Source organism: Ischnura elegans, chromosome 6 (assembly GCF_921293095.1).
Source record: "Ischnura elegans chromosome 6, ioIscEleg1.1, whole genome shotgun sequence".
NCBI classification, from domain to species: domain Eukaryota; kingdom Metazoa; phylum Arthropoda; class Insecta; order Odonata; family Coenagrionidae; genus Ischnura; species Ischnura elegans.
In genome coordinates, this window is record NC_060251.1 from 16,318,875 (window position 1) to 16,345,208 (window position 26,334).

General features: G+C 37.9%; 1 long non-coding RNA gene across 3 annotated transcripts; it reads right to left on the reverse strand.

The window, feature by feature from the left end:
- Positions 1 to 256: 256 nt before the first annotated feature.
- Positions 257 to 22,121, reverse strand: LOC124160146. Of its 3 annotated transcripts, none has more exons than XR_006865091.1 (9): positions 21,977 to 22,121; positions 15,851 to 16,186; positions 15,365 to 15,647; positions 13,934 to 14,062; positions 10,032 to 10,161; positions 7,156 to 7,438; positions 5,722 to 5,851; positions 3,686 to 3,759; positions 257 to 534 (listed from the first exon to the last, which is right to left on the reverse strand). It is a non-coding gene; the product is annotated as an uncharacterized LOC124160146 (long non-coding RNA). The 3 variants fall into 3 exon arrangements; XR_006865089.1 differs by having other exon boundaries at positions 3,686 to 3,762; XR_006865090.1 differs by lacking the exon at positions 13,934 to 14,062 and having other exon boundaries at positions 3,686 to 3,762.
- Positions 22,122 to 26,334: the final 4,213 nt, after the last annotated feature.

The window sequence follows — 26,334 nt, forward strand, 5'->3', positions numbered from 1 at the left end:
TACTATATTTTTCTTGCCTGGGAATCCTCTAACTATTCCCTCAAGCTGTTCATACACCACGCCTACTACTTCCTCCATATGATTTATAGTGGGCATGTAAACTTGAAACCTCACAAAGTTGGTGGGGCACACCTCAATTTCTACTGTGGCAATCCTATCGCTTACCTGATCTATTCCTATCACTCTCTTACAGATCATATACCACTAAAAAAAGAAAATAACATCAAGAAGTTACATCAAAAATAAAGAAAATAACCAATGTTATTTTTGTTTTATTGAGTGGTCTGTTTTGGGTTAAAAATTCATAGATTTGAAATGGCATCATCAGTGGTTTGGATGAGAATTGAATAGATAAGAAGATAAAATATTTTTGGGCTAAGTATAGCCAAATGCTGAAGCCAGTGCCTATTTTGACTGCTCATCCATATGAATTATATCACCCTGGACAATAGAGAATATTATCTGATTTAAAAAAATCCTCTTGGGTATGATCCAGCCGGAAGATGCATATACACTTCAGAGTCCATGGAGCTGCTACAAAAAAGGAAATGAGTCATAAGTCTTATTTTTTAGTTAACTGAATGCCATTTCTTTGCGTAAGCTAGCCAAAAATCCAGTTTCTATATAATCATTTTAACACTAGAAGGACGGCAGGGGTCATTTGACCCATTTTCAGAATTCAAATTTATTTTTCTCTTATTAAAATATTTTTTTAAATTTTGAAACTTTCTGACTTAGTTCATTTTGGTCTATATTTTGATAAATTAGTGAAAATTCAACAATAATGTTTTGTTTTAAATTTTTATGACGTGTTATACCTAGAAGGACGGCTAGGGGTCATTTGACCCACAACTGGTTTTCGCGCTATTTTCTTGCCCGTGGGCACTTTAGTGCCATGTATATCATATAATCCGCAAGACGCTAGTGTGGTAGATGATTTGCTTCATTTTGTATCTGGAAGTACCCGGTTCAATGCCAGTTTCGTCCCAAGGGCTCCTATCTGTATTTGAAAACCTAGGCATAGCGACTTGTTGTGCACAATATTTCGATATTTTTTGGGCAGCAAAAGGAAATTAAAACTTTTCAATCCTTCATTTGCGTAAATTCATGTAATTTTGATATTTTAATTTTGTTTTATTTATTGTTCAATGGTTATTGTATTACCCACACCGGAAAATCGTCACGTATCCCAAGAATTGTTTTCCGTCGTCCAAGATTCAGAGCTCTTAGAGACATTATTTTCAATATCGACTCATCAGGTTTACGAATAACTTTAATTTTTATGGCCTGACGGCACTGTCACTTGATCTAGCCCCTTTGCCGTGTGTCCAGCATTAGTGCCGCCTGACCCCGTCGGGGTTTGGGGCGGGTTGACTGCACGCTGCGTCCTGGGGAAAAATCCTGTCTCTTTTTGAGAGAGCGGAGGAATTGGATGGACTGTAAAATTCCACTGTAAATCCTACCCTTGGAATCCGCACGTAGGTCGGAGAAGAAGCATTACTGCAAGTTCCTGGGGTATACGAATCAGGATACGGTTGGCAGTTGAGTCCCTGCCTTTCGAACGGCAATTAGCGTTATTTCTGAAAATTTTGTCCTTTTGTACGAATTTCTAATGCTCTCCAGCTTTCTATACCTCCAATGCAACTAGCGAATATTCTACCATAATGCGCTTTTGTTTGTGGATTTTTTTGCATGCATATCAGTAGCGAGTTGAGGAAGAAAGTAAGAAGTCGAGAAATATATCAAAAGAAGAGAATCGTCGCGATTCAAATAGCTGTAGGGAATATTGAAGATCAGTCTGGAAGTGAATCGTAAACATCAGTTCAAGGAAATTCTGACCAATCCATCAACATCTGCGTGTGATGGAAGCGACAAAGTCCAAGATAGTGAATCCGATGGCGACTTTGGCGCAACAGTAAATGCACAGCTCTATCCAACAAAATGCAGCTGTCCTTTTATGAGGTAAATTCCAAATAAACCTGACAAATTTGGAATACAGTACTGGGTTTTGACAGACGTGAAATGAAAATACAGCCTAAACGAATTTCCATATTGTGGAAAAGATGATGATTGGCCATCAAATCAAGCGTTGGGGAAATAAATAGTTACTAAAGTGACCGTAACATACAAGAAGTCAGGAATAAATGTAACTTGTAACAATTATTTTCCATCCATCCAGCTGGCAGGAAGTCATAAAAAAATGGAAAACTTCTCTTGCATGGACGATCTGAAAAAAACAGGCGTGACGCACAAATATCCATGACCCCTAAAATAGCCATGTAATCCATTCAACGCGAGCGTTCAAAAATACCTTAGGCCATACTCTTACGTAGAATCAGGCAAACTAGAACAATAATGTACTCTCACTCAGCAGCATGATCTCAGACGACACCATTTCCGAAACGAATAAAAGAATACCAGAGACCATCCTATTTCACAATAAAAACCAAGCGGGAGTAGATATGATGTATAGCATGTATCAATTTATTTACACGCCTCCAAATCCAACAACCAACCATATCTCCACGGGCACAAAAAGAAAAAGGTGCCAAATACCATCAAATTGAATCATTGCACCAATTTCCTTTCCATTTTCCAAATTCCTTTTCATGTGCAAATGGCTGGTGTCCTAACACCCCCTGCCAAACGCTTTTAAGCGGCTTGCGGGTTAGTGTGTAGATTTAGATGTAGATGAATAAATCGTCCAATGAACGCATTCAGCGCAAAAAAATATTTATTGGAAACAGCGCTGAAAAAATACTAAGTATCTGAGATTTACAACAAAGTAATAAGTTTTAAAATTTTTAATGCAAATTTTGTAAACCCAGTACCCCTATTGTTTAAACATGTAACACAACTTTTGTATGTAGTGTATGTATTTTCATTATTTGATTTGCAATCGACTACTACCTACGGTTTAATTCATGATTCTTTGAAATAATTGATATTAACTTTTGACGATGGAAATAATATTTAATAATGTTACATAGTGTTTTTAATGGACTGATTCAACAATTATTACGATTAAACTGAATATTGGTTGAAAATTAGGTGTTTTATTCAAAAATACATTTTAGGGGTCAAATGACCCCTAGCCGTCCTTCTAGTGTTAAAAACTGAAATTTTTTTTTGCATTTTCTGTAGATGGCCATGGATTGCGATATATTTGTGACAAATAACAGAATTTTGATAAAAAAATCTATCTGGAATTAAAAATTTTTCTCAAAAGATTTTAGTAATAAATTTGAAATAATTATATAGTCAGATAGAAATTCAATTCCCAAGGAAATAATGGAAAAGTATCATGTGTCCAATAGGATATTTGGCATCATAATTTCACCAAAGGCCAATGCCTTTTTTTTTGCTGTTCATCCATATAAAATATATCACCCTGTATATAAGCAGATTTAGGGGAGGAATACAGGTGCACCTCTCCCTCCCCCAGACGCTTAAAAATTAGACAAAATTTTGTAAACAGTTACTAATACATTTGTTTTGTTTTTGTATATTACGGAGCCTCAATCATTTAATTTCATATTAACTTTCATGATAAAATAAGGAGAATATTTTGTACAATAATTTTTGTCTTGTTTTTAATCTCAAGTATGTGACGATTGTTTGCCTTGTGTTCCCCCCAGAAAAAATCCTTGATCCGCCCCTGACCCTGCACTATAAAGAATATTACCTCCTTTAAAAAAATCCTCTTGAGTATGATCCAGCCGGAACATGTATAGGCACTTCAGATTCCATTATGAGCTGCTGCTAAAAAGGAAGTGAGCAATGAGTGTTATGCTTTAGTTTACTTAAGCCATTTTTTTGTGTAACTTCAGCGAAAACTCCGTGCAACAAAATTTCTATGCAATCATTGTTAAAAATTTAAAAATTATTTCATTTTCTGTAGGTGGCCATTGATTGTGATATATTTGTGACAAATAACAGCATTTTTCAAAAATATCTTGAATTAAAATGTTTTCCTCAACAAAATTTTAGTGAAAATTTTGGAATAATTATGAAGTCTTCCGTATAACAGCGAAGAGTTAGTTGTGAAAATTTGATAGATAACTGGGTGTAAACAATTTAACTCCAATTTTAAACAAAATTTATTAGGATATACTTTGCCTGGAACATTCATCACAAGCAATGGATCCAATGGACAAGGATCATGTGAACCCATTATATTTTAGGTGTCTCATAAAAATTGTTCTCATAACTACCACTGCCTCACTGATTGACTTTGTTTTCCCAAAACTTAACGTATGGTAACATGATTGCTTCTCTTCGCTCAACTGCAACCATCTATTTTGAACCCTCTATGCAACTTTTGTCTCATATAGTATTAGGCAAATAAATATTATCTTTTACATTTTACACCATCTTCCATTATTACCATTTGAAATACAATTGTCTTGTCAAAATCCCCTGGCCAAGACCCATCCTCATAGATTCAGAGTACTAGTTTAAAAAACATTCTACCACCACCCTAATTCTTCAGAAGCTTACACTTGATGACCTGCAAGCTTGTCAAATCCAACCTATTTCCCAGTCATCGTATCGTGAAATGCTCTCTCAATGTCTATGTATATGATCCAAGTTCAACAGAATCCTTCTCAATGATAGTGTTTGTTTTTGGGAATCGCTGCGTAGGTTAGCATTTTCATACTCAATGTGTCACTCCTCATACAGGGAGGGAAACCGTTCTCGTCCCTAGCTTATAAAGGTTTCGTTAACCCATTGTTGACCCGATTTTGAATTTTCACGGAAGGCGATAGCCGTTGGTCATTATATTGGGCCAGGAACCCTCTCCATATGCGGCTGAGGTTATATCCATCCTCCCTATTGAAGTTGTTTGGCCTTTTCGCTATCTCAACGGATTCACGTTTCAGACGTATTCACGAATCTTTTCCATCATTCCTCCGATGCCCTCTTAGTTTATAATTGTAATTGATTATTGATATACCCACGTATCTTTTTTCCCTGCTCTCTCTCAATGACCTTCCAATTCCTTCTATTCTCCATCTTTTTTATTATTTCCCATTTCATCCATTGTTTTTCATCCTCTCACCTTCACCATATCCAATTAAAATCTTGACTGCTGGGATGGGGGTACTACAACCACCCCAGACACTTAAACACAAACAAGATTTTTAATACGATTATCATTATGATCGTTTTATTTTGTGTATTACGGAGCCTCGATCATTTAATTTATTATTCATAACTTTCACATCAAAATAAAGAGGATATTTTCTACAGTAATACATAGTTGTATTATGTTTTTAATCGAAATGAAAATGTACAACCTTGGTAACTTTGCACAGAAAAATTTATTCGTACGATGCGTTTCGACGCTGAGGCATCATTATCAAGTGCTTAGTAGCAGGTATACCAGGAATTTTGTTCGGTGGGGGGGGTCCAAAACCAGGGGGGAAAATTAAAAAAAAACTGGACACTAAGAAATGAGTTTTAAACTAATTTTAACACTTTTCATAATCGAAAAAAACCTAATTTGTTAAAGAAACGTTTTGTTAATTCCTGATTTTTTAATATTTTGTTTTCTTTTATGAAGGACAATAATTGTGTTTTTATATTTTGGGGGGGGGGAGGGGCGGGGGGTCCGGACCACCCAATTCACCCCTGGCTACGCCACTGACTACCAATATACTTTCTTTCAATGCTTGAAACTCATAGAATATAGAATTTCTCCCTTTGATTTCAACTAACCTGCTGCTTGAGGAAGAGGAAGTCGTAGAAGAGGTGCTGAATGTCCTGGCTGTTGGTCTATGGAGTGGTAGTGGTGGAGGAGGGTATGCCCTCGGTGCCTGGTACCGCCATAGGGAGGGTGAACCTGTTTCTGATATGAAAATATTACTGTTCACAGATGAGTGTGCTTCCAATGCAGACTGCCACGCAAAGAACCAACATCAGTCACATCATGTAAGATTGATTGACACATATTTTAAAGCAAAGATGTGCCACAAATTGTGTATGGTTGTATGGCATGGTTGTATCCCAAAAGTAAGGATTCACTTCTGCCATTTGACTGTGTACTCTGCTTACTTCTTCCAACAAAAAAAGTGGTTGAGATAACTCAAATGGGCATAAGGCCATTAATTTTCTATGTGAGTGCTTGCCTAATGTGCAGGTTGCTTATACTGGAAAAATGGAGTCAACTTGTATGCAAAGGAAATCCTTATTATAAATATGCTAGAAATTCCATTTTTTAATCCTAATGAAAACTGTAGAGTTTCGGGATATTTCGCATAAGCTCTTAAATATTTTTACCCTTTCCAGCAGGTACCTGGGATAAGAAGATGATTTTGCGTAAACACTTTGGGAATGATGAGCATGAGAATATTTCACCTTCCTCCTAGGAACCCTTTTTTTGGGAAGAGTTGCACAAGTTTTCTTGTCCCCTCGATTTGGGACCAAACACAACCAGGTGCCGGACCATTACCCCAGCCACTGGACTCGACCCTAAAACCCTTTCTTAGCATGAGTTCATGGTCAAATCATTACATTACAGGTGTTTTTATAAAATGATTTCTTTTTATGATTTTCAATTATTTTTGCCAACATAAAAATAACTAAAATTTTTCTGCATTAATGAATTTTTAATGGATTTCAGCGTTGATAGTAACAACTTTACGGGGAGAGTATCATGTATTTTTCATCAGATGTGAACACACCAGGTACTAAGACTTTCACACTAGAATAATAACACAATAAATCCACTTAAAAATTGCTAATGCACAGAACAACATAGAATTCATTTCAAATTATAACAAATTGGGAATGCAAAATTTTTTTCTTTGTGAAAATCATTGAGAGTTGAGCCAGTTCACCATACATTCTAACTGCGAGGAGGATCATAAATGATTATGAAGATCGGGCCAATTTCCGAGGAGTAGCACAAAGGTCTCACAAAGTTGGTCTGAGGCAGGGATTAAAAACCTCCTACAATTGCTACTTCAGTGGTCAATTTCATTCTCCCACGGTGGTGATAGAGGACATTAATTTTTTTTGTGCTAATAAGTTCATGACAGCTATAGATGTCCTTAAGTTTTTGTGTGTGGAAATGCTCATCGGCTAAAGTCAATTCATATTCGGCATGAAAGGATTAAGTAAGACTCTAGATTAATGGAAATAACCAATTACCTTTCGAATAACCAGCCAGGAATGTCTGGCTGGTCTGGCTCGAAGGACCTCCCTACGTCCCTCATCCACCTGGCACCACTGTGCTCTCCTTCTTCTGCATCCACACCTGCTCCCTCATCCTCACGCTCCTCTGCAATAGGCGGAAGTCTTTGAAATAGAGTGTGGAGGATGAGGGCAGGTGTGCGAATGTGTGCCCCCCGCGCCTTATTCCACGCAATGCTGTGTCTTTCCAGCAACCCCTCCAAACCCTCCTCTTCCTCCTCTTGTCTGCAACAGCAGCAGCCTGTCCAAAATAGAAGAGAATATATTAAATTTTGTAGATGCCAGGAAATTGTCCTGATTGTAAATCATGCAGCATTAAAATTGTTAGAAAGTTTGTTCAGATCTAATGCACCATATTTCAAACCATTACGTTTTTTAGTAAAAACAAAGAACTGTCCTCAACAATCCTCCTTTTTTCTAAACAACCCCATAACAATTCAAAATATAAAAATATTGGAGTCATACATTAGTGTTATTAATGCTCAAGTATAGCTACTTAATTCTGACAATCCCAATCGCTTATCATCACCAAGGTTACAACCTGCATTGGGACAAAGTAAATTTTTGCAATTGCTAATGCATAATAGTCAATTAATGGTTGAGAGTTAGTCGTTTGGCCTGAGCATAACAGAAATAAATTTCTATATTTCCCAAGGGCAGTTTTTGTTATTAAGGTATTTTAACAGTTTTTAGCAGGCTTGCATTGAACATTTGCTAATTTTAGCTCTATTCAAACCCTCTGTCTCCTCCACATCTCAATTAGCAGCTTTGTCTTCTCACCCACCATGTCTTGTACCTCATCATTCCACTTCCTCTCTGTCCACTACACCAACTTCCTCCACGAATACATTTTGAACCATTCTTTTATTTTCCTGTCCCTCAAACTTAACCTCACTGAAAAAGGTTACACTATTGATGAGACTTTACCCGCCTTTTCTTTGGAATCTAACACAAGGATCCTTTCATTTTCCTCTTCATGAACATCTTCTTTGCCAATGCTATTCTCCTCCTCCCATAGGCGGAGGATACATATGGGGGATGCAGAGGGTGTACACTCCCCACCCCCCCCCCCTCTCGGGGCTGCCCGCACTTACGGGCATTGTAAAACCACAATCTATCTACAAATCCTTTTCTCTCATTCCCGTTTTCCCTGCACTATATAATGTATGGCTCCGATTTGGCGGCGAAAAGTTCACCCTACTTTTACATATTTCTCTGATTTCCTTTCAACACATATGAAAAATTAAGATCCCAGCAAGGGCATATGCAGGACCAAAACCAGGGACTCATAGCATGTTCAAGTTACTTTATAAGGTTAATGGAACAAAAATTTTAAGAAAATTAATAACAGATTTTTATTAGTTTTTTTAAATAATTTGCTTGAAAAAACAATTATTTTTATTGAGTTCCATGCCTTATACTAATATCATTTATCTTCAAAAGAAAATTTGTTAAAAAATTTCATATATATTAAATATCTTTTCGCTTTCGAAGAAACAGTAGTACAATGTTCCTTTTGATAAGATTGGAAATTATTTATTTCTATCGTTTTATAACACAAAACATAAGATGGAGGAAAGCTCTCCAAGCCACCAATATTCATGGTAACATTATTAGGTATCCTTGCGAAACAAATAGTAAGCCAATATGAACCTTGGACATTATGATCATTACCAACAGCAAAGGTAAACTTAAATCCAAAAAGAGTTCCAATAGTATCAGCAACCCATACATTAACAGCTCCAGCATCATTAGCCTTCAAAACAGTACAATCCTTGATGATTTTCTCCACTGGTCTCCGAGGAGCCCATCTCCTTACAGATCGACACTTAGACATGTTGTCTACTACCACTGACGTCACAAATGACACTCAGCTCACTCAAAGAGACAGTAGACTCTTATCTAAAACCCCCACCCCCGCTGGGTATACCCACGAATCCAAGAGATTTTTATTCACTCATTAACATGCCTCTTCTGAATATGTTCCAAAACACCTCATCCACCTTAATTAAGTTTTAAATAACTTCAGATGATTAGTTTAGCATTCATTCAGATAAGCACTCATTTTACTTTTTCTTATTCTGCATGCAATAAAAATGCTTATTTTTCTGAGCCAAAAACATTCACGTAAAAATTTCCAATTTATAAGCAATCTATCAACGACATATCCAGGGATCTCAATCTTCTACCCCTTACCCTGAAGCGTGATGTAGCCGATGTAATCCTGCTAGTTAAAGTTATTATTGGTTACGTAAAAATTTGCATCTCCTGGATGAAATTGACTTCAGAATCCCAAATACTACAAGATCCTGCAACATTTTGAGACGCAGATACCATGTAACCAATTTCGACTTCAACAGTCCTCTTGCGAGATTTGCCCGCCTTGGAAATCAAGTTGCGTTCGAAGGCGACCTCTTTTTTGACAGCCTCCATAAAATCCGAAGGCAGGCCTCTCTTGTCCTGGTTCCGTGATAAGTCGTCTTTCTCTCGTTCACTTTACTTAGTCTGACCTTATTCGTTGTCACACTCCCCTTTGTTATTTCACTATCTTTATACCAGCTTATGTTTACATATACCACTGTATATTATCTGTGAATTGGCTGCTCCCATTAAAAAATAAATAAATAAAACCCATTGAAAAATAAATAAAAATACTCCAGAAACCATATAAGAGTTGATAATATATGTATAGATCTCCCAATATTTTAATATCAACTTATTTTCATATACTGGTCCAGACCCACCTCCCGGCTACGCCACTGACTACCAATATACTTTCTTTCAATGCTTGAAACTCATAGAATATAGAATTTTTCCCTTTGATTTCAACTAACCTGCTGCTTGAGGAAGAGGAAGTCGTAGAAGAGGTGCTGAATGTCCTGGCTGTTGGTCTATGGAGTGGTAGTGGTGGAGGAGGGTATGCCCTCGGTGCCTGGTACCGCCATAGGGAGGGTGAACCTGTTTCTGATATGAAAATATTACTGTTTAGAGATGAGTGTGCTTCTAATTCACACTTCCAAGCAAAGAACCAACATCAGTCACATCATGTAAGATTGATTGACACGTATTTTAAAGCAAAGATGTGCCATAAATTCTGTACAGTTGTATGCAGGGGTGCCGACTTACAAAAAATATTGGGGGGGCAAAAAACAAAAACCTTGCCCCGGTGAATTTTAAGTTTTTTAAGCATTTTAGAAGAGTCATATAATCAAAATTGGAACCCTGATCACTTGAATTTCAATATCTGGACACTCCGGAGAAAATCGACAAGCCTTACACATTTTTTCCTCACAAACATAACGAATTTTTTAGGGGGGTCGGGCCCCCTCAGGCCCCATGGAGTCGGCGCCACTGGTTGTATGGCATGGTTGTATCCCAATAGTAAGGATTCACTTCTGCCATTTGATGGTGTACTTATGCCTACTTCTTCTAATAAAACTAGTGGTTGAGATAACTCAACTGGGCATAAGGCCATTAATTTTCTATGGGAGTTCTTGCCTAATGTGCAGGTTGCTTATACTGGAAAAATGGATTCAACTTGTATGCAAAGGAAATCCTTATTATAAATATGCTAGAAATTCCATTTTTTAATCCTAATGAAAACTGTAGAGTTTCGGGATATTTCGCATAAGCTCTTAAATATTTTTACCCTTTCCAGCAGGTACCTGGGATAAGAAGATGATTTTGCGTAAACACTTTGGGAATGATGAGCATGAGAATATTTCACCTTCCTCCTAGGAACTCTTTTTTAGGGAGGAGTTGCACAAGTTTTCTCGTCCCCTCGATTTGGGACCAAACACAACCAGGTGCCGGACCATTACCCCAGCCACTGGACTCGACCCTCAAACCCTTTCTTAGCATGAGTTCATGGTCAAATCATTGCATTACAGGTATTTTTATAAAATGATTTTTTTTATGATTCTCAATTATTGTTGCCTCCATAAAAATAACTAAAATTTTTCTGCATTAATGAATTTTTAATGTATTTTCAGCAATGATATCCATTTTTATATGTCTCTGAGAGGAATCTGGACCTCTGAAAATTTGTTCATTTATCAAATTTGCAGAAAAATATCCTAAATCTGCTCCAGGCTAACCAAACTATTTCCAAATACTCGGTTGAAATTTTTTCTTGAAAATGTTTGACTTCATTGCGCAGCTAATAAGTGCTGGGCAGAGAAAAAGTCTCTGAAAAGGCATTAAGAATATTTGGCCGAACGTTGAAAAATTTAAGTTAAATTATGCAAAGTATGAAAAAGTTAGTTAGTTAAAGAATATAAGAGTTAAAAACCACAGAGAAGCTGATTCTACTCATTTTTTATTTTCTATGGTCTTGATGAAAGGAGAAACCGAATTTTACTTCCTTTTTATCCTGAAAATGGTGGAATTTTTTGAGAGGCCAATGAAATCGATTGTGATAAAGCTTGAAAGTAAAAGAGACCCATAGTTTTTTACTTGTTTTCAAATTGTAACCTATTTCTCAAGCTATCCTTGGTGAAATATTGAAGGTCTTACCCATTTTGATATTAAGTTCATGACGTCATTAACTCTTGCCCAGCGGGTCACGGCTCCTGTGCTACTTCTAGACCTTCATCATCCGTGTCACGTGATTCAGATCTTTAGTACTCCTATGAACGATTCTTTTCGTCCGGTTCTCTATTACGTTTCAACCAGCGTTCAGACCTCGCCCATAACCGCAGAATACGGGCCGTGTTTTTCTATTTTTCAAGTGCAAAGGTCGTCGTTTTCGTATTTTTGTTTGTACCTACTGCTCATTGTTTTTTAGGCTTTTTTTGGAAGTATGTTGCCGAGTTCATTTTTCAATTTGGTTTTGTTTCTCTTTAACTGTCACCGACAGGTGGAAAGATTTCTTGGTCTTGACAGGCAAACGCAAGTAACCTACGGTTCTAAAACATTGCTCCTCCGGATAAATTCCCAATGCTTTTCACACCTGAATTATGTTCTGAAGAACGGTGAAAATCATCTCTTAATGAATGTTATACCCTCTGAAACTTTTCCTGTGCACTTAAATAAAGTAAATGCATGGCGCGCCGTATTTATCGCGGATTTAGGATAGTAAATTTATCTTAAAATAATATGTACATTTATTCTAAAACTTGTCATTGCACTATATAATGTATGGCTCCAATTTAGCAGCTAAAAGTTCACCCTACTTATATGTATTTCTCTGATTTCCTTTCAACATATATGAAAAATTAAGATTAGTCCCAGCAAGGGCGTGCCCAGGACCAAAACCAGGGATGGGGGAACCCATAGTATGTTCAAGTTACTGCATAATGGTTAATGGAACCAAAATTTTAAGAAAATTAATGACTGATATTTACTAGTTTTTCAAATCATTCGCTTCAAAAACAATGATTTTTATTTCAGTTCCATGCCGTAGACTAATACCATTTATCTTCAAGAGAAAATTTGTTCAAAATTTTTGTGAGAACTAAATATATTTTCGCTTCTATGAAGGCAGCTCTCCCCCTCTCCTCCCCTGGGTCTGCCCACGAATCCCAGAGATTTTCATTAACTCTATAACATGCCTCTTCTGAATATGTTCAAAAACACCTCATCCACCTTAATTAAGTTTCAAATAACTTCAGATGAATAGTTAAGCATTCAGATAAGCACTCATTTTACTTTTTCTTATTCTACATGCGATAGAAATACTTATTTTTCACAGCCGAAAGCGTTCACGTAAATATTTCCAAATTATACGCAATCTATCACAGACCTATCCAGGGATCTCAATCTTCCACCCCTTGCCCTGCAGCGTGATGTAGCCGATGTAGTCCTGCTAGTTAAAGTTACTAATGGCTACGTAAAATGTTTGCATCTCCTAGCTGAAATTGACTTCAGAATCCCAACTACTACAAGATCCCAAGACATTTTAAGCCGCAGATACCTTGTAACCAATTTCGACTTCAACAGTCCTCTTGTAAGATTTGCCGGCCTTGGAAATCAAGTTGCGTTCAAATGCGACCTCTTTTTTATTAGCATCTTTAGAGGTCCGAAGTACGGGCGATTCAGACGGAATCAGACTCCGAACACCAATTGATGTAATGGGAGTTTCTTGGCTCCAAAAGAACAAAAATAAGTTTACAATGCACTGTAACACATCTAGTATATAATGCACTGACGCTCAGCCGGCACGCACGTATGTCTCTCCAGTCAGTCCTCTCTCCTTAAACTGCCAGGGACACTACTCTCTATATGCTAGGGTGCCAAAACCCCAGGGTCAAGTTACCCTGCCGGCGCCAAGGGCCTTCCGCCAGTCTCCCTCCCCTGGAAGAGGTGCTGCCTTCCGGCAGTGGCGCGGTATGATTCGAACGCCGGCCACAGCATCCATAAAATCCGAAGGCAGGCCTCTCTTGTCCTGGTTCCTTGTTAAGTCGTCTTTCTCTTGTTCACTTTACTTATTCTAATCTAATTCATTGTCACACTCCCATTTGTTATTTTACTATCTTTATACCAGCTTATGTTTACATATACCACTGTATATTATCTGTGAATTGGCTGCTGCCATTGAAAAATAAATAAAAAAAACCACTGCAGAAACCATATAAGAGATATTAATATATAGATCTCCTAATATTTTAATATGAAATTATTTTCATATACTGGTCCAGACCCCCCCCCCCTGACCCTGCCACTGACTCTGTTTACACTTTCTTCCAATGCTTGACACTCATAGGATACAGAATTTCTCTCTTTGATTTCAACTAACCTGCTGCTTGAGGAGGAGGAAGTCGAGTAGAGGTGCTGGATGTCCTGGCTGTTGGTCTACGGAGGGGTTGTCGTGGATGGGGGTCTGCCCTCAGTGCCTGGTACTGCCAAAGGGAGGGTGAACCTGTTTCTGATATGAAAATATTACTGTTCACAGATGAGTGTGCTTCCAATGCAGACTGCCACGCAAAGAACCAACATCAGTCACATCATGTAAGATTGATTGACACATATTTTAAAGCAAAGATGTGCCACAAATTGTGTATGGTTGTATGGCATGGTTGTATCCCAAAAGTAAGGATTCACTTCTGCCATTTGACTGTGTACTCTGCTTACTTCTTCCAACAAAAAAAGTGGTTGAGATAACTCAAATGGGCATAAGGCCATTAATTTTCTATGTGAGTGCTTGCCTAATGTGCAGGTTGCTTATACTGGAAAAATGGAGTCAACTTGTATGCAAAGGAAATCCTTATTATAAATATGCTAGAAATTCATTTTTTAATCCTAATGAAAACTGTAGAGTTTCGGGATATTTCGCATAAGCTCTTAAATATTTTTACCCTTTCCAGCAGGTACCTGGGATAAGAAGATTTTTGCGTAAACACTTTGGGAATGATGAGCATGAGAATATTTCACCTTCCTCCTAGGAACCCTTTTTTTGGGAAGAGTTGCACAAGTTTTCTTGTCCCCTCGATTTGGGACCAAACACAACCAGGTGCCGGACCATTACCCCAGCCACTGGACTCGACCCTAAAACCCTTTCTTAGCATGAGTTCATGGTCAAATCATTACATTACAGGTGTTTTTATAAAATGATTTCTTTTTATGATTTTCAATTATTTTTGCCAACATAAAAATAACTAATATTATTCGGCATTACTGAATTTTTAATGGATTTTCAGCATTGATAGTAACAAATTTAAGGGGAGAGTATCATGTATTTTTCATCAGATGTGAACACACCAGGTACTAAGACTTTCACACTAGAATAATAACACAATAAATCCACTTAAAAATTGCTAATGCACAGAACAACATAGAATTCATTTCAAATTATAACAAATTGGGAATGCAAAATTTTTTTCTTTGTGAAAATCATTGAGAGTTGAGCCAGTTCACCATACATTCTAACTGCGAGGAGGATCATAAATGATTATGAAGATCGGGCCAATTTCCGAGGAGTAGCACAAAGGTCTCACAAAGTTGGTCTGAGGCAGGGATTAAAAACCTCCTACAATTGCTACTTCAGTGGTCAATTTCATTCTCCCACGGTGGTGATAGAGGACATTAATTTTTTTTGTGCTAATAAGTTCATGACAGCTATAGATGTCCTTAAGTTTTTGTGTGTGGAAATGCTCATCGGCTAAAGTCAATTCATATTCGGCATGAAAGGATTAAGTAAGACTCTAGATTAATGGAAATAACCAATTACCTTTCGAATAACCAGCCAGGAATGTCTGGCTGGTCTGGCTCGAAGGACCTCCCTACGTCCCTCATCCACCTGGCACCACTGTGCTCTCCTTCTTCTGCATCCACACCTGCTCCCTCATCCTCACGCTCCTCTGCAATAGGCGGAAGTCTCTTTAATAGAGGATGGAGGATGAGGGCAGGTGTGCGAATGTGTGCCCCCCGCGCCTTATTCCACGCAATGCTGTGTCTTTCCAGCAACCCCTCCAAACCCTCCTCTTCCTCCTCTTGTCTGCAACAGCAGCAGCCTGTCCAAAATAGAAGAGAATATATTAAATTTTGTGGATGCTAGGAAATTGATGTTGATTATAGAGGGCATTTGCTTATACGGCTTAATAAGTCCATGATGGCTATATGTGGCCTTAAGGTTTTGCATATGAAAATGCTCGTCAGATGAAGCCAACAATATATTGGCATGAAAGGGTCTAGATTAATGGAACTAACCAATTACCTTTGGAAAAGCCAGCCTGGAATGGCTGGCTGCTCTGGCTCAAAGGCTCCCTATGGCCCTCATCAACCTGGCACCGCTTGGGTCTTCTGCTCCTGCATCCCCACCCGCCCCCTCATCATCACGTTCCTCTACAATGCGTACAAGTATTAGAATTGGTGGATGGAGGATGAGGGGGGGTGTGCGGATGCGAGACCCACGGGTGTTATTCCACGCAATGGAATGTTGACTGAGCAACCCCTCCAAACCCTCCTCTTCCTCCCCTCCCTCCAACTCCTGCCCTTCCTCCCCCCCCCTCTATCTCATCCTCCTTCTCCTGTTGTCTTTGGCAGCAACAAACTGTGCAAAAGAAGAAGAGAATATATTAAATTTTGTTGATGCCAGGAAATTGCGCATATTTTAAGTCATGCAGCATTAAAGTTGTTAGGAAGTTTGTTCAGATCAGATGCAACCATATTTCAAACTACTATATATTTTTAGTCAATACAAAGAACTGCCCTCAACAATACTCCTTTTTTCTAAACAACCCCAAACTAGCGATTCAACAAATAAAAATATTGGAGTCATACATTAGTGCTATTAATGAACAAGTATAGCTACTTGATTCTGACAATCCCAATCGCTTCTTATCACCAAAGTTACAACCTGCATTGGGACCAAGTAAATTTTGGAATTGCTAATACGTAAAGGTCCAGTAAGGGTTGAGTGTTAGTCATTTGGCCTGATTATCACAGAAATAAATTTCTATATTTCCCAAGGGGAGTTATGGTTATTAAGGTACTTTACCAGTTTTTAGCAGGCTTGCATTGAACATTTGCTAATAATGCCTCATTCAAACCCTCTGTCTCCTCCACATCTCATTTAGCAGCTTTATCATCTCACCCACCATGTCTAGTACCTCATCATTCCTCTTCCTCTACACCACTACACCAGCTTCCTCCACGATTATATTTTTAACTATTCTTATCTTTTCCTGTCCCTCCCACTTAACCTCACTGTAAAAGGTTACACTACTGATGAGACTCTTTCCATGTCGTTTTTTCCTAAATCTAACATAAGGATCCTTTCATTTTCCTGTTCATGAACATCTTCTTTGCCAATGCTAATCTTCTCCCTCCACAGGCGGATACGTAAGGGGGATGCAGATGGTGTACAAACCCCTGCCCCTTGCGGGGCCACCCACACTTCCGGACATAGTAAAACCACAATCTATCTACAAATCCTTTTCTCTCATTCCCATCTTCCCGCCTACTAGGCACTCTTCACTTTAGTGCTGTTTTCAGTATTCTCTCAGTTCTTGCTCTCTCAATCCAAACCCTCTGTCTTATCCACAGATGCATGATTGCACCTATACATTTGAAGGAGATCTGCTATGAGGGAGAGGCTGATATTCTCTGATTACCTTATCATGAGGGCTACTACTTGCAAATCACAAGTTGGAACACATTGCATTTTCTCCATAAGTGAAAATTTGTTAGTTAAAAATCCAGATATCCATTTTTATATGTCTCTGAGAGGATTTTGGACCTCTGAAAATTTGTTAATTTATCAAATTTGCAGAAAAATATACTAAAACTGCTCCAGGCTAACCAAACTATTTCCAAATGCTCGGTTGAAATTTTTTCTTGAAAATGTTTGACTTCATTTTGCAGATAATAAGTGCTGGGCAGAGAAAATGTCTCTGATAAGGCATTAAGAATATTCGGCCGAACGTTGAAAATTTTAAGTTAAGTTATGCAAAGTATGTAAAAGTTAGTTAGTTAAAGAATATAAGAGTTAAAAACCACAGAGAAGCTGATTCTACTCATTTTTACTTTCTAACACATTGAATTTTCTCCATAAGTAAAAATTTGTTTGTTAAAATTCCACGTATCCATTTTATATGTCTCTGAGAGGATTTCGAGGCCGAGATGAATTTGGCTCTGTAGCTGGTCTTGCTCCAGGGTTATCACAGGGTGGAGACCCTTCGGGCGGAGGATTTTGTATGGCCACCCACTCATCAGGCCAACCCAGCCAGGTGGTGTTTTCAGGCGAATGAGGATAGTCCTCAGTTGCAGCTTGAACCTTGGGAAAATCAGAACAAGGATTAGTATTTACAATAATATTGGGATTTTTATTACCAATCCATCTGCGACGGAGTTGGTTGACATTCCTGCGCTCAACATGACCAGAGTTTGATATAATTTTAAAATTATGAGGACCCTCAACTTCAGAAATTACACCCTTCAACCATGGCCCTCCCCGTCCATAATTCCTGTAAAAAACTGTGTCCCCAACAGTGAAGTAATTTGCAGACGCATCCCTTCTCCCCAGCAAGATGGAGTTCCTCTTTTGCTCATTCAAATTTACATGAGCTGGATGTAGGTTATCCAAAACAGTTTTCAACCTTCTCCCCATCAACAGCTCTGAGGGAGCTGACCCTGTGGAATTAGGAGTGGTTCTTAACGTGAGGAGGATGTTAGCTAATTCCTTTTCCCATTCATGGGCGGGCAATTTAAGCAGCAATCTTTTGACAGTCTGCACCATCCTTTCGGCCAACCCATTAGAGGCAGGGTTATAAGGGGGAGTTTTATAATGCGAAATGCCATTCTTATGAACAAAATCAGACATCTCCTCAGACCTGAAAGCAGGTCCATTATCCGTGACAATTTCATCTGGTAAGCCATGAGTGGCAAACCAGCTGCGCAAATTTGCTATTGTGGTTTTAGATGACAGGGAACCCCGAGTGGAAGCTACCTCCACCCATTTGGACATTGCATCCACAAGAATCAAGAACGTATGACCCACTATTGGGCCAGGAAATGATTTTAAACACACTTTAATAATTAATTCAAGTAAATCATGGAACTATCAGCCCGCACACACAAATATTTTTCACTTTAAACACTTAGGCGATTACTTCACGGTATACAGTTCACACCACGTGGCCAAGAGTTCGTCAATACAAGGTTTAGCACAAACAGGCAATAAAATCACAACAATAATCACTGCTAAAACACTTTTTATACACAAATACGCAATAATATGAGCAATTTTGTTTAAAGTTCGTAGACAGACAGTCCGTGGTAAGAATTTATGAAACACGTGGTTAACTTATTAGCGCCAACATAAAATTATATCAAACTCTGGTCATGTTGAGCGCAGGAATGTCAACCAACTCCGTCGCAGATGGATTGGTAATAAAAATCCCAATATTATTGTAAATACTAATCCTTGTTCTGATTTTCCCAAGGTTCAAGCTGCAACTGAGGACTATCCTCATTCGCCTGAAAACACCACCTGGCTGGGTTGGCCTGATGAGTGGGTGGCCATACAAAATCCTCCGCCCGAAGGGTCTCCACCCTGTGATAACCCTGGAGCAAGACCAGCTACAGAGCCAAATTCATCTCGGCCTCGGCAGAACATACATAACAAATATGATCAAAAGATTTCTAAAAAATATCACCAAACTATTTCCAAATGCTCGGTTGAAATTTTTTCTTGAAAATGTTTGACTTCATTGCGCAGCTAATAATAAGTGCTGGGTAGAAAAAAAGTCTCTGAAAAGGCATTAAGAATATTCAGCCGAACGTTGAAAATTTTAAGTTAAGTTATACAAAGTATGTAAAAGTTAGTTGAAGTATACAAGAATTAAAACAAAACACAGAGAAGCTGATTCTACTCAGTTTTACTTTCTATGGTCCTGATGAGAAGAGAAACCGAATTTTACTTCCTTTTTAATCCTTAAAATGGTGGAATTGTTTAAAGAGGGCAATGGAATCTATTGTGATAAAGCTTGGAAGTTAAAGAGACCTATATTTTTTTTTTACTTTTTCGATTCGTAGCCTATTTTTCGAGCTATCCTTGGTGAAAAATCGACTGGCTTACCCATTTCGCTATTAAGTTCATGACGTCATTAACTCTTGGGGAGCGGGTCACGGCTCCTCTGCTGCTTCTAGACCATTATTAAATAGTCTCAAGTGATTCGGATCTCTAATACTCCCACGAGCAATTCTTTTCGTCAGGCTCTCCATTATGTTTCAACCAGCATTCAGACCTCGCCCGCAACTGCAACATACCGGCCGCGTTTTTATATTTTTCAATTGTAAGGGTCGTCGTTTTCGTATGTTGGTTTGTGCCTACTGCTCGCTGTTGTTAAGCTTTTTTGGAAGTATGTTACCGGCCAGTTGATTTTTCGTTTGGATTTGTTTCTCTTTAAATGTCACCGACAGCTGTAACTAACGTGCGACCTAGGTGGAAAGATTTCTTGTTCTCGACAGGCGAACGTTAGTAACCTCCGGTTCTCTAACATTACTCCTAAGGATAAATTCCTAATGCTTTTCACGCCTTAATTATATGTTCTGCAGAATGGTGAAAACCATCTCCTAATGAATATTATACCCTCTGATTCTTTTCCTGTGCACTTCAATAACGTAAATGTACAGCGTACCGTATTTATTGCGGATTTAGGATAATAAATTTACCTTGAAATAACAAATACATTTATTCTAAAACTTGTCCTTGCACTATATAATGTATGGTGCAAATTTGGCGGCTAAAAGTTCGCCCTACTTACACGTATTTCTCTGATTTCCTTTCAACATATATGAGAAATTGAGATTAGTGCCACCAAGGGCGTACCCAGGACCAAAACTAGGGAGGGGGGAAGCCGTGGTAGCTCAAGTTACTATAAAAGGTTAATGAAACCACAATTTTAAGAAAATTAATGACTGATATTTATTAGTTTTTCAAATCATTTGCTTGAAAAACAATGATATTTATTTTAGTTCCATGCCTTAAACTAATATCATTTATCTTCAAAAGAAAATTTGTTCAAAATTTTTGTGAGAACTAAATATATTTTCACTTCTATGAGGACAGCTCTCCTCCCCTGGATATACCCTCGAATCATAGAGATTTTTACTAACTCTATAACATGCCTCTTCTAAATATGTTCAAAAAACACCTCGTCCACCTTAATTAAGATTTAAATAACTTCAGATGATTAGTTTAGCATTCAATCAGAGAAGCACCAATTTTACTTATTTCTTATTCTGAGCGCGATAGAAATACTTATTTTTCACAGCCGAAAACATTCACATAAAAATATTCTAATTATACACAATCCACTACAGAAACCATTTAAGAGTTGATAATACATAGAAATCCCAATATTTTGATATCAATTTATTTTCATACTGCACCCGTAAATAATCTCTAAGGTAATCGGATTGTGCAGCTAGCCATGCACTAAATAAATATACCACCTTTTTCGCGCGATTTCAAGCATTCCGATGAGCAGTAAAAATTTCCTCTCTCTATATTTTTGTTCCTTTCTAATTTCTAACGATTATTTTTAGACTTCGTTCAGTTTTATGTCATAAAACATTGTTTATTTCGCTTTAAAAATCATTTAAGATTTTAAATTCTGAATATTGTCTAAACCCATGCATAAAATTAACCATGAGCATTAAATTACAAGTCATCGTTGTCAAAATTAAATCAAGCTCGAAAGTTAACTTTCGAGCTTGTTTTAATTTTGAACTTCTTTTTTCTTCTTTGTTTGAAAATAAGTGGTATAAGTAACTGTCTATATCCAGGAAATAATGGAATACCACATAGTTAACCAAGAGTTAGTGAATTTTAATTTTGAACTTTCGAACCTATTACGTAAGTGGAACAATTGTTCCACTTACGTAATAGGTTCCGCATTGCTCTACTCACGAGTGTTGTACATTTTACGTTAAGTACGATCCTTCAAAAGAGAGCCTCCAAATTTCACTATAACTTTGTAAGCGAAGCGAATCAATTTAACGGCAAATGCACTCATTCGCAGAATTTCTTTGTTTTTGCTGATCTAGTATAACCATGGCAGCGGCCACAATGGGTATATTTGATTAGCGGCGGTTCATTCTCTGGCAATCCTATCTTTATACCATGACTCGCTTTTGCTCGCTGGGGGTTTCTGCCCCCCAGAACCCACCCCCCGAATATTGTATTGTATCCATATTGTATTATTCACTGCCTTTGATGCACCATCTTACGGATAACATTGCACATTAAAAAGGGCGTTAACGGAAAAAAGAACGTAAACAAAAATAAAAAGTGATCGCCATAACAAACAATGAAAATAAAATCATTTTTACCCACCTAAATTTCATGGAAGTCTTGTTTAAAAGTTTTTCTACTACAATCGTGTATCGCCAACAAGACACGAACTACTGTCAACAGCTCGAATCATCTTTAAAAAATGGTATAATGTGCACTTGTTAACTATGAAATTAATGACAACCATACTTTCGATGTAATATACCAAAAACAATAAGTAATTTCCTACCTTGTATTTCGCCGCTTTTCATTTGAATACGCTTTGATGTAAACAAATGTTTTTTATGTGGAAAGAAGACGTAAAGAAATCGACTTATCAAAAATTACTCTCTAAATTTCCTACCTTATCTTTATCAGTTTTTCGTTCTAATTCCTTTATCTTCTTTTCCAATTTACTTCCTCTTGCATAAACAAATATGTTGCTATTGATTGTTTGTTTGTATTTTTGCCGCGCCGCCATTGGATTTTGGTGGCCATTGTTTGAACTAATCCCCATACTCAATTTTAATTGAATACACAGATAAATGATTGGAAATTTAGTGTTCTCATAATTTTCCCTGGGGTTTCAGACAAATATAGATTCATTGTAAATCTACTCCACCTTATAAATTTGGGTCATTCCTCATCAATTTAACAGACTTTTGTCCATCAAATGCATCAGTTTTTTAAGAAAATTTCTGGAGAAGGGTATAGAATTTATTCAGTTATGAATTATGCGATAAATCTGACGTGCTTGGTGTAAGCGCTAAGCTTAATAGGAGGGTCCAGGTTCGTAGAAGGCAGAGTGAGATGACAAGTCAGACGTCTGGTTCCACACCTTTGATTCACAGAGTACACAGGAACATTCTCCCCCTCCGACAGCGCGAGACCCCCTTGCATTTTCCCTCCAAGAGGCTGCCTCCCGTGTCGCGTCCGTCTCATGACCCTCTCGGCGTCTTCCTATTGGCCCGAAAAGGCTGCATGATTATGCGTTTCCTACACCTTCCCACGCCAAGATACTGCAACGTATTAAACGGCATAGAGTGTTAGAGAAATACGCGGAGACCGATCCCACGCGAGAGGTTGCAAGGCCGGTGTAAGGAATTTCAGATACTCGACCCATCAGTTGAACGTGACTCGGCGTCTAATTCTTCTGTTACCCCGCCATCGAAACCGAACTGACACGAGACGCCAAGCGACACCCTTACATTGGAATAAATTTTAGGATTCGGAATTCCGGAAAATATTTCAGATTTTCTTTGAGTAATTCACCTAGTACTCTTTCCTTGAAATTTCGCGGTGCAATTCGCATTGATTTGTTGAGTATTGAGCGTTGTATAGCGTAACTTTCTTGTGCTTTAAGTTCCTTCGATTTTTCACCTGTGGACTTTTTTTGACAATTTGAACAGTTTTATCTGTTTTCTGAGGTCCCTCCCAGCATCGTCGTTGTACCAGCGAGGTGCTTTACTATTACATTTCAGTTTTTGCGGATTAAATTCGTTGGTTCCTTAAAGTGGAATGCGATGAAGTATTTCCATGCTGCATCAGTGCTTTTACTTTCAGTTTTAGCTACAAAGTTCGTGTACGAATCATTGAGCGTCTCGCTAAATTTTATGAAATCACATTTATCAAATAAATAAATGTTTCGTTTTTTTACAGCTCACTCTACTTCAGTTTTTAACGGTGTAAAAACTACTCTGATGCCACTCATACCGTCAATAATATCGATATGTTAACATAAGTTAAGATATGCCCAAAGTTGATAAAATTCTTCGTCTTTGTGTTGAAGGTCTAATATTTTATTTCCTCTCGTAGGCTTAAGCCTATTGATATCAATTGATATTAACTTGGGCAAGTGGGTGATTTGCCCAGGAGTTGAGTAAGATATCGTCGATTTCTTTATTCGTTGAATGTGGTTTTACAGCGTGATCACGCTGGGTTCTAATAATTATAAGGGTTCTAATATTGATCGTATGACTCTTCTAAAATGCTTAAAAAGCTAAAAACTCGCTACTTATAAAATTTCCTGGGGCAAAATCCCCGGTTTGGGCCCCCCCAATATTTTTTGCAAGTCGGCACCCCTGTTGCAAAACGCGGCCGTATTAAGTTAAATTTTGCGCCAATGACATTATCGTAATGAATTCGCTGAATTGATTTCTACTCGACGACGAAAGAGAAATTCTAAGGGCGGATCCAGAATTCTCAAAGATATTATTTTCAGATAATAGGGAGCCCTTTTATTAGGTACGCCAAAACACGCTAGTACAAACGAATTTTGCCCTGAATTTGTAATTAAACATCTTATTGTACGTACCAGAGATTCCTGGTACGTAGAGAAGATAAACTTGCCGCATTTCGAAATGACCCCAAAAATGCGGGTTTAGCGAAACGGAAAATATCATAATTATCTTTTAAGCTCATTAGAATCTCCATTTTGGAGTTTCATTTCTATAAACAGATTTAACGCAATTTATTAAACCATTAATTCATTTCTATATCATGTGCATTAGCGAATTTTCGTTTTCTCGAGCGAAAGAATCAGACTGAACTTCGCGCCATAGCATGTTTTACGCAAAGTCAATGATGACGTTTACAAATCCCACGGACTCGTTCAAAAGGAGTTACACATGTGTGTTAAATGTGTGGAAAGCAGTTACACATGAAACTTCTCCGTACACAGCAGTTACAATACAAATGATGACGTCTGGAAATCGAGTCGAATCGTTACAAAGGAGTTCCACACGAGCACACTATGTACAAAGCAGTTCGAAAGGGGATTACAAATGAGTTACAAATTTCTTCACATTTCCAATTTTTGGTTCAAATGAGTGGAAATGAGTTTCACAGCAGTTCCAATGCAGATTTTGGTGTTCCAAATCAGTTTCAAAAGGGTTCCAAAGCAGTTTGAAAGCAAAAATTTTTCTCTGAGGAGTATCCCAAGTTATAGATGGGAGATTAAAACTCACAAAATGATTACTCGTATTAAAATTTTACTGTCTCTCAAGGTAAATTTTTGATTTTCTACTTGATGTATAATATCAACTTCGGAGGTCCATTAAAAGAGCAAATATGAATAATCCCTTTTTTCGTTGTTTAATGGTACACCCTACGCTTTCTTTTTCATTGCCAGCTATTTCGTGAGCGGTGATGTGTAAATGTGAATTAACTGCGATAAAACCTCCGCCACCTGTCCTGGCGCATCGATCGTGTCTGTGGATTTTTATCCTGGAGGAAAGCCTTAGCAGTCGCTCCTATCCTCTGTAAGCCAGCTCTCCGTTCCCAGGGGTGGTCTGGCCATGTCCCTTTGGTCAGCAATCACCGAGAGCCCCGAGCTTAGGGGCCCCCCATAACGCTCGCGCCTACCGCAAAGTGAAAAGCTTAATAAAAGAGACTCAAATTACTTGAACAAAAGTTTTTTTGCAATGATGAAATCCTAATTTTGCAGTCATTTGATTTATTTACAACATATTTAGTGTAAAAGGGTCTAATGAAAATAGATAAATTAAAGCATTCAGAAGAATATAAGGATAAAAACCTTTTTCTCTTTTGAAAGGGTTATTAGAAAAGCTTATTTTGGAGTCTTTGTTAATTTGCATTGTTATTTTTATAAGACTGAAATGTTAATTTGCATTAATATTTTTATAAGACTGAAAGTCTCACTTTTTACAATCTTTTTTCTTACGAAACTAATTTTTATTAACTTTTATACAGTTATCAAGAGCCAGAATAGCGTCAAAATCCTTTTTCAGGCAAGCAATTTCCCAAATATTTTCCGGGGGAGGGCCCCCAGAGAGCCCCTATCTGTTCCCAAGATCATGTCCGCGTCATGAAATTTATGCTCCATTTATGCGCGCTCATTTTTAATGCTATGGCAATTGACGACGACAAAGTTAATGTCATATTTTGTAGTTTGATTTTCGGTCGTTTTTTTTCACGCGTATGTATATTAGGTGGGCGAATTTCATTGGAAGTGCTTATTACATTTGATATAGTTGCTTTCAAAGAAGTGTGCATTTTGGAAAGTTCGCTATTTTCCGGCATTACCACTCCTAAGTTTACTTTTACGTGAAATTTTCCGATATGCAGATTACCTCGGAGGTTACCTTTAGTTAGATAACCCGAGTATTTAAAACAATTATGTATTGACAATTTTTACATTCATATGCATAGATTGTGTTGATAGTAAGAATGGCTCAATAAAAAAATGAAAATTTTCGCAATGCGGATTCCCTCTGAGGTTACATGTAGTCAAATCTTTTAAAACCCCGCTGAATGACCTACCCTTTAGTCTAAAAAATGCCTACATTGCTCAAAAATCCTACGAGCCACCCGTTCAGACAACTTTTTGTAGTAATAATGAACCTCAGACGATTTGAGGGGAATCCGGCACGAGCTAAGTAGGCACCGGCCGAAGACCCACG